This window comes from Zalophus californianus, chromosome 5 (assembly GCF_009762305.2).
Source record: "Zalophus californianus isolate mZalCal1 chromosome 5, mZalCal1.pri.v2, whole genome shotgun sequence".
NCBI classification, from domain to species: Eukaryota; Metazoa; Chordata; class Mammalia; order Carnivora; family Otariidae; genus Zalophus; species Zalophus californianus.
Window position 1 is genome coordinate 54312334 of NC_045599.1, and position 10338 is coordinate 54322671.

The window sequence follows — 10338 nt, forward strand, 5'->3', positions numbered from 1 at the left end:
GCACAGCTGTTGAATAGTCTTTTTTATTTGAGATTTGGAACATCTCAGAACAAGGAAGGAACCTGAAATTAGATCAGTGCACCCCAAAAAACATTAAGGGATATGAGCCTCCTCAAATTTCTTTCCTTTTGTTACCTGCTCATGAAAATATTTGAGATAACCTCAGTTGTGTTGGAGAGGGGAAAAAAGAATTGAAACTTGGTGGTATCTTACTCTAAAATACAAATCGCATCTGCAAGAAAGAATATAAGATTTAAGGATTTAGGACTTGGGTTGTAGGAGAAGATACTCAAAAGCAGCCTAGTTATTAGTTACTCAGGATCCTGATTTGCTGCTGCAATCTCAGAAATCATTCCTGAAGCTAAAAAAATCTTTTTTTTTTTTTTTGGTAAGTCTTTAACATTTTAGTGAGACTGAAATACAAACTTCATGATGTTTTCACTTTATACTTTTGAACTGACAGGCATTTTTATCCTGTGATGAGTTCATAATTCATGTGACTCCATAATGTACAGATGATGGGAAAAGAAGCACTTGAACTAGACAGCTCCTGAATATGGACTTTGCCTCATTCCCATACAGTTGAATATAGAAACTGCTGAAGCTGTGACTGCCATTTTGTAATCCTTGATCTGAGTTGTGTTCACTTGATGTAAAAGAACCTCTGGAAACATCCACATTGATGTCCAGTCCAACACAATCAAATTACAATGTAGAAATTCAACACAAGTTCTAAGCCATTGGCAAAAGTGACAACTGGAAAAATTGGTATACTAAGAGCCTTTAGGCTTTTATGCAATTCATTCCATGCCTATTACAGCGATCTTTCCCTGACAGTTGGTTTTCTTATAAGTGTTCCTTTTCAAGCTTTATGTTGCCTTTTGAAGAACTTCGTTAAACATTTTAAGAATTGACTACTGTGCACACAGGAAGATAGTGAATTGGTGCATTGTTCTCGGTATCCAAATTTGCCTGTTAATATACATGGATGTGATAGCTACATTATTGCATGGACAGTTTATAGAACCATCTTACTACTAGTGATGGGCATTCAGAAGTCCTCAATTTTTATTCAGAAATAAAGTCATGATGAATGTCCCCATGCTGAAATGTTTGCATATGCCTGCAGTGATTTCTTAGTGCACTTGCCATATCGAAAGAAGATGGCTGTGGCCCGGCTTCCTTTCAGATAATATAACATTTCCATACCCGGCAGCAACTTAAGTGGGTGATACCGTGTGCTGTAAATTGTCATTTAATAGCAAGGTTTTCGAACTTTAGGAAATTGAATATACAAAATCTGTTTTCCTATTACATATTTAACAGTTGTCTAAGTCTTTTGTCACAGGCCCATTCCCTGGTTTCATGGAACTTAGATTCTCTGGTAGGAATGCAAATAAGAGTGCCATGGTGGCAAATGCCAGGGAGAAAACACAGATGGAAGATAACAATGGTGGGGAGAGAGCCTTGATATTTTTAATGAGGGGAGATAGAGAAGGGTCTAAAGGGTGTCATTTGAGCAAAAACGAAGGAGCAAGCCCAGGGATGTTTGGGAATGAGTATTTCAAGTAAAGGGAACAATAAGATTCCTTAAGATGGTAGCATGTTTGGCATGCAAATGAGAAGGGTGTACCGTTAGAGCAGGCTGCAAGGGAGAAGAGTAGTTAGTGGTGATCCAAGAGGTAACTGAAGGGGCCTGGAGGTATAGGTCATTTTTGCATTTGAGTCAAGGAACCATCAAAGGGTTATCTGGATTTGTTTTAAAAGAATCCAGATTTGCCAACATACGGGTATGGGTTGTGAGGGAACTCAAGAGGACTCTTGCTTGGTCTGACTTGAGCCCCTGGAAGGATGGAAATGTCATTAACTAGAATTGAAAAAAATCTAGCATTTGGGTTGAGACATCCCTGTGGGGAGAGAAGTAGAGTAGGCAGTTAGGAGTACAGGGCAGATGACCTGGCTACAGATAGAAAACTGGTAATGTATAAGTGGTGCTTCAAACCATGAAGGTGAACATCGTTTGAGGACTGGGGAAGAACGGATGGTGACTAAACCAGACACACTCCCAACACTGAAGTGTGAAATGATGAAACTAGAGAACCATGATACATTGATGTATAGAATAAGAACTTTGCATTTAGCTTAGCACCATGGAAGCCATTTGGGCAGACTGATGGGTATAGAAGAATCAGAATAGGAGCTATGTTCTTCGTCCAAGGGTTAAGAGCCCATAGGTTTTCCTTTCCCTCAAGGCCAAGTAGCTTTGTTTCCTAAAAACTGAAATTGTTCAAGAAATGTGGAAGCTTTTCAAGAGTGAGCAGGTCAAAGTGGCCAGAGATTCAGAACTTCCCTAAATAATAGGAAGCTTGTCTAAAGTTTAAAAACTTTTCCCCAAAAGATTAGCAACAGTTTTTTGTTTCGAGATAGGATTATTGCAGAGTTCGTAAGAAAAAGCAAGAGATGCCAGAAACATTGTGAAAGAAAGGTAGTGGTGAGGATGGGGCAAGCCCAATCAGCTGTTTTTTAATTATGGCTACAGGAATTAAAACTGCTTCAAGAAAAGGCAGCTCGAACTAAGTCTGGAAACATCTAAATATACATGAAACTAGTATATGACACTTAAGTGAAAAAAGATGGATTATTTGACAGCTGTTGGGGAAACTGGGTAGACATTTGCAAAAAGAAAGCTTACTCCTACCTCATATTGGGTAAGAAAATTCTAGACAGCTCTAAATGAAAAATACTAATAGGAAAACTTTAAGTTTCTTTTATATAATCTTGATGTGGGATAGGCATTTCTAGGTCTGACACCCCAAAAGTCTTGAGATTGGTTTAAAAAGCCTAAAAGTTCTGCATGACAAAGTAAAAACTTGGAGGAAACTTTGCAGCTCCTTTCTCAGAAAATGGTTAGTTTTCTTTTACAAAGACAAGTCAGTAAGGCAACCCAATAGAAAAATAGTCAAAGGATAGTAATAGTTCACAGAAGACTGACTATAGTTTTATACATATATTCAAATCAGTCAACTGAAATTTATACTTAAATTGCTTTGACATAGATGAATGTTAGAAAGGCTTGGTGACGGTGTACTCCTCCCTGGGGAATACAGAAATGGGAATTCATACATTGTTAGTAGGCATGAAATTAATACAAATGAAGGACAATTTAGAAATCTCAAAATACACCTCAAAATTACAAATACACATCTACACCCTTTGACCTTTAAATCCTTCTCTGAGTAATCTATACAATAGTCCACAAAAGAAAAGATGCCACATATCTTTCACACTCACTAAATAAGCAAAAACTGAAAACAGTGCACAACAGAGGAACAGGAACTCCCAGTGCTTATTTAGCGCAACTGCTTTGGAAGCCAGTTTGCCATTAGTTGAACACTTGTATGTGCTAAGACAGTAATTCTATGTATATACCTTAGAATAGCTCCATATATGTGCCAGGAAACATACAAGAATCTTCATATTGGCATTGTAATTGCAAAAAATAAAATAACAGTCGAAATGTTCTACAGAATGGATAAATTTAAAAGCAGAACTGAGCAGGGGCACCTGGCTGGCTCAGTAGGTGGAGCGTGCGACTCTTGATCTCGGGATTGTAAGTTTGAGCCCCACCCTGGGTGTAGAGATTACTTAAAAACAAAATCTTAAAAAAAAAAGTCCTGAGCAAATTAGCTAGTTTAGGTAGAATGCCTACAGGAAAACCATTCATATAAAATTCAAAAACAGCCAAAACTAAAAAATAACATGAATAGGGATGCATACATGTATAGTACAAAATACATGTATAATACAAAATGAAGATGATTACATCTTGGAGAAGTGAGGATGCAATCATGAGTGAGTTGTGGCTACATTTTATGGTTATTCTTTAAGTGGTACATAAATAAGTACTCATGTATATTTCACACATAAGTTCCTAGCAAATTCATCTTTTGTAATAAAATCAGACCTAAACTGAAAAAGCAGGCAAGTTTCTGGTAACACATCATGTGTTAGCTCAAGATCATTTCAATCCAATATACTTAGGAACTAAAGATCCATAAGAATTTTGTTGTTAAACTTCTGAGGTATTCAATAGTTTGTACAAGACCAGGTAATATAGTTCTATATTCACATTTCTGGCAGTTTTACTGATAAACTTCTCTAAGTATTTGATTTTTATATTTTCACTTTCAGGCACATATTCCCAAATAAAGTATATTTAAGATGTTGTCTTCTTAACACTTATTTCCTTATCACAACTCAGACTTTCAAAAATTTAACTCATGTTCGAAAGCCCACTCTTTATATGAGAGAAGGGAGTTTTTTGGGTTTTTTTTTTTTATGAACTTTGGGATTTTATAAGAATTTCTTTTTGTTAAGCCTCGTCCTTTTTGTCAGTTGTAGGCATGCACATTTTCTTTAAGGTTTTGTTTTTGTTTTCGAGAGAGAGTGCCAAGAGGGGGTAGGGTCAGAGGAAGAAGTATGCTTCCTACTGAGCAGGGAGTCCAGTGCGGGACTCGATCCCGGGACTCGATTCCGGGACTCCAGGAGCATGACCTGAGCCGAAGGCAGTCAGCCAACCAACAGAGCCACCCAGGTGTCCTTTAAGGTTCTTAACATGAACTTTAATTGTACACCCAAGGATGTATAAATCAAAATATTTCCACTAGATGGAGCCATTTACCTAGATTAACCCTGTTAGTACACTGTTTTGTAGGAACATAATGCATATACATATAAAGTGCAGATTTTCACCCCAACACGTCATTATTACATGAAAATAATCTTGAATTTTTTTTTTTCTGAATGCAATTTTTAAACTTCAATATTATTCTCCCTTAGAACATAGGGAATCTTCAAGATGCTTCCTTAAATTCACTACAGGGTATTATGGTCTAGGCAGGACATCTCACACTTGAACATGGGTACATGTTACCTGACAATCTTGTTTAGGAGCAGATCCTGATTCAGTAAGTCTGGGTGGGGCCCAAGAGTGTACATTTCTAATAGATTTCCAGACGTCACCATGGTGCTTGTTTACGGACCTTACTTTGGGTTGGCAAGAACCTAGAGAGTTCTTAGGAACCTGAAGTTCCCTTATTGACAGGAGGGACTAAATGGTTATGCAAACTTCACAAAAGGTTAGGGTCTTTGTGTGTCTTGTCTGCAGTGCCTGGAGCAATTCCTGAAACAAAAGCAGATGCCCAGTAAATGTTGGTTGAATGAAGACAGTGATTGCTTTGTGTACATTAAGTCATTTAATCTTCTTGACAGTCTATGAAGTCAGCTTTTTTTTTTTAGATTTATTTATTTACTTGAGAGAGAGTGAGAGAAGCAGACTCCCTGCTGAGCAAGGAGCCCAATGCAGGGCTCAGTTCTAGGACCCTGAGATCATGACCGGAGCCAAAGGCAGACACTCCACCCACTGAGCCACCCAGGCGCCCCCAAATCAGCTTCTATTATTATTATTATTACAATTATTATTCCACTTCACAGACAAGGAAACTAAACCCCTATGTAGTGGAACCGGGATTTGAACTCAAACACATAGTTGAACTTGTCAGTCTGGCCCCAGAGCCTGTGCTTCTAACAAAAATACTATACTGCCCCTCATTTTTAGGTAACCTCTCACCAACAGAGAGAAAAAGTCACAAAGTGATATAGACACTTACTGTCCAAAGGCTGTTGTAATGTATCGCTTTATGGCCACTTGTTCCTGACAGATTGGGGGTTTGCTTGCTGCTACATAGTGTCCCAACAATGGGAGTCAAGACGGCACACTATCAGCATGCTGACCATTTCCCCATTTTCTGAGTTGGCTTACAGATTGGGGTGGGAAAGAAAGAAGAGACATTCAACTAAGACCCACTCTGGGTTCATGAAGGAACAAGGTGCCCCCCCAGTACATACCTTTTATCTAATTTGGTTAAGTTTTGTAGTTTCATTGACCAAAGGAATGAACAATGATCCCAAATTAGAGATGACCAATAGACAAAAGCTCCTTACATGCCCCTTGGGATCCAACCACATGGAGTCATTTAACATCTCTCTCGCCGGTGTTTGCTGAGCCAGGATCCTGTGTTGGGCCATCTCTGGCTTTCTACTGGGAATTTCTATTCCAGTTATACCATCATATTGTCAGAAGGAACTTTTACTTTATATTTATTTGTATTATTTTTTCTGATCTTCTAGGGTTACCATTTGATCTCAGTGGCAAACCTGGTCAAAAGGAGATGGATCTACCAGAAGTCTACCAGAAGTCACTCATTATTTAAACAGTCATGGGGTGAGTTGTACTCATAAAGTTTATTCACTATTACTGGAACAAATTTCCTACAACAAATTCTATTTTATATGCTTTCTGGTGAAAACATAAATTTCTGTAGCTTTGCATTTAACACTGAATTAATACCCCAGTAAAAACATTTTCATGAAATAGTTTATGAAGACCCATGGATCTCTCAGAAAGTTCCTATCTTCTTCCTAGGAAACAGAAAAGTCAGAGCCAGTATAAATTCAAATTTCCATGAAACCTTTTCCCTACCTTTTCGGTGGCTTAGTTCCCTGAGATCCCAAGGTCCCTGGCACGTAAGTTCTCCAGTCTTCTCTTCCATAATGAATAACTATCCTAGCTCAGTACTTTGAAGAAATATTTACCATGTTAAAATTGTTTCCTTCCTCTGGTTCTTATGGGCCAAATCAAATTTTCAGAAATTTCTGTGTCATCTGCCTCTTGCTACATTTCCCAGCTCACATTCACCCTTGTCTTGACACTCCTTCCACACCGACATCGTTGTGCCTCCAACATGGGTGAAGTGAGGAACATCTTACAGTCTTCCCACCATCTGTCCCTACATCTCTTCCTTTTTGATTCTCATGGCTTATATTCTTTTTGGTCATTCATATTTTAGATTGGGTATCACTTCCCCATGGGAGCCTTTCCTCACCACCCAATCCAACCTGCAAGTCAGTTTCTGTCATATCTCGGTTTTATTTTTCTGCATCACTGGTTTAGGTCATCATGTTTCTTTGAATCCCCTCCGATCTTTGACAGTTTCTCAGTTTCTTCCTTCTTCTTCCTGACCTTGACAATTTTGAGGAGTATTTGGTATTTCATAGAATTTTATTTTATACTTCTCAATTTTGGATTATCTGCTGTTTTTATTTTAAATTGGGGTTATGGATTTTTTTTTTTTTTTTGGAAAGTACCGCAGAAGTGAAGTACCCTCCTCACTGCATCACATCAGGGTATTTGTGACATCGATGTGACTTATAACTGGTGACGTTTACATGGATCCCTCTGTTAAGGCATTATCAGCCAGATCTCTCCGAAGTGACATGATGTTTTTCTCTCTCCATATTCCATTCTTTGGAAGCAAGTCTTTAAGTCTAGCCCTCACTCAAGAGGAAGGGAGTTAAACCCCACCTCTGAGAAGGGGGAGTGCTTACATATATCATTTGGAATTCCTCTCTAAAGAAGATGTGCCCCTTCTCCCTTATTTATTTGTTTGTTTGTTTATATCAGTATAAACTCCTAGAGATTTGTTTTATTCTTTGGGTTATAATCCACTACTGCCACTATGTGTTGCTCAAATGGTTCCAGCTTTGATTATTGGGGACACTTTCAGGATGGTTTCTGTGTACTTTGGACATGTCCCTATCCTTTCTTATTTTTATTTTTAGTACTTCCTTACTTTCTGGCACTAAGTGATGCTCCAGATTCATCTTGTATATTTCCTGCTCCAGCCCTAGAATCAGCTGTTTCTCCAAGGAGCCCCGTTTCCTTTTTTGGAGAATAGAATTTGAAACCCAAGATCTGGGTGCTGGATGTACCAACTGCTACTGGAGTATAACTGTCCCTACATCCTCTCACTGGACAGAGCAAGGAAATAAATGTATATACACTAACCCATGTAACACGTATCTGTATTTATTTCTGTATCAGTATGTAAAAATAAACATAAATTTATACTGATATCTCTAACTCTAATCCATTCTGGTCTTCCCTTCTGCCCCGCCTTGCTTATTTATAACTTCTTTCTCTCTGAAAGTAATAACCCAGCACCACTTATCTTCAAAGTATTTACTTATTTGCTCAACTCCAGTAAACATGTAAAGCAGTTTCAGAATTTCTAACCGGAACCACTGAGAGAAACAAATTTACCACCTCGAGTGCAGTGCTCATGTATAGTTCTCTTTCTTCAGCCTTATCGTACCCAGTCAGAACACCACGTCCTCACCTTGCCTAGAGCTCAGCTCCTCTTTTCACCCTACACGTAGACATACAATTAGATTCATTTGTATCAATCTGCATTTCATACTTTGATTTCTGCCTCCCCCAACTTCTTGGTTGATTTTTTAAAATCAGCCTCCAGTAAAAGTTCTATGGATTTTGACAAATGTAACAAATCATTTCTCCACCACCCCAGTGTTAGGCAGAACAGTTCAGTACCATAGAACATTTCAGTTCAGAACAGTTCAATACCCTAAAAAATTTCCCCATACAACAACCCCTTTGTATTCAGCTATTCTCCTTTTCAACCCTTGGCAGCCTCTGATCTGTTTTCCATTCTTATAGTTTTGCCTTTCTAAAAACATCCTATAAATGAAATCATACAGTATATGTATGTAATCATACAGCCTCTTGAGTCTGACTTCTTTTACTTTGGTGAAATGCTTTTAAAATTCATCTATATTGCATGAATCAATGGCTCATTTCTTTTTATTGCTAAGGAGTATTCCGCTGTATGAATATACTACAGCTTATTTATTCTTTCCCTTGTTGAGGAACATCTTGGTTGTTTCCAATTTTTGGAAAATTCTGAATGAGACTGCTATAAACCTGCACATACAGGTTTTTTTTTTTAAAGATTTTATTTATTTATTTGAGAGATAGAGAGCACGAGAGGGAAGAGGGTCAGAGGGAGAAGCAGACTCCCTGCTGAGCAGGAAGCCCGATGTGGGACTCGATCCTGGGACTCCGGGATCATGACCTGAGCCGAAGGCAGTTGCTTAACCAACTGAGCCACCCAGGCGCCCCCACATACAGGTTTTTGTGTGAACATAAGGTATTCCCTTGGGTAAATATTAATGGGTAAATGTTTTTGTTTTAAGTCTTTAAGTTTGGGGGCAATTTGTTACAGAGAAATAGATAACTAATATTTTCTTTTTTTCCTGAATCATTTGAGAGTAAGTTGCAGATGCTGCTTTATCCATAAACACTTCAGTAAGTATTTCATAAAATACTCTCTTGCATGACCACACGAAAGTGACCAAAATTAGAATCTAATTTGCATACTAATTCAATTTTTACTCATTGTCCCAATAATGTCATTTATAACAAAATAAAATGTTCATATCACTCGTTATATTCAGGCAGGCAGGTGCGTGTCTCTTTTTATCCTTTAATCTGGAAAGATTCCTCAGTCATTGTCTTTCATGATACTGACATTTTTGAAGAGGATAAACCAATTATTTTATAAAATGTCCCGCCATTTGGGTTTATCTACTGTTTCCTTACTATTGGATCAGAAATATGCATTTCTGACAGGTGCCAGTTTGTGCTGTTATTAGTCATGTCAACTTTGATCTCTCTCTGTCGCTCTCGCTTTTTTTTTTTTTTTTCTTTAGAGAGCATGTGAGCTCATTCAAGGAAACTTTGAGATTTGCTTAAACAACACCTTCAGATTAGGGATCTTTAGTATTAGAGTGCTTTTATGTATTTCTGGTGGCTGACAAAACTGTACTATTTATTTATTTATTTTTTATTTATGTGAGAGAGAGAGAGCATGAGCAGGAGTAGGGGGGTGGGTTGGGAGGGGTAGAGGGAGAGAGAGAATCTTAAACCAGCTCTATGCCCAGTGCAGAGCCCAACCCAGGGCTCCATCTCACAACCCTGAGATCATGACCTGAGGCGAAATCAAGAGTCCCACGCTGGTGTGGCTGGGTGGCTCAGCTGGTTAAGCGTCTGCCTTTGGTTCAGGTCATGATCCAGGGGTCCTGGGATAGAACCCCACATTGGGCTCCCTGCTCGGGGGGGGGGGGAGGGAGTCTGCTTCTCCTTCTGTTCTCTGGCTCTCTCATTCTCTCTCTCAAATAAATAAATAAAATCTTAAAAAAAAAAGAGTCCCATGCTTAATTGAGCCTCAGGCACCCCAACTTTGATCTCTTAATTAAGGTGCTGTCTACCACATTTCTCAAATATAAAGTTGCTATTTTTCCCTTTGTAACTAGTAAGTATCTTGTGGGCAAATACTGTAAAATTATGCAAATATTCTGTTTCTCATTGAACTTTCACTCCTTCATCTCAGCTTTTTTTTTTTTAAGATTTTATTCATCCAC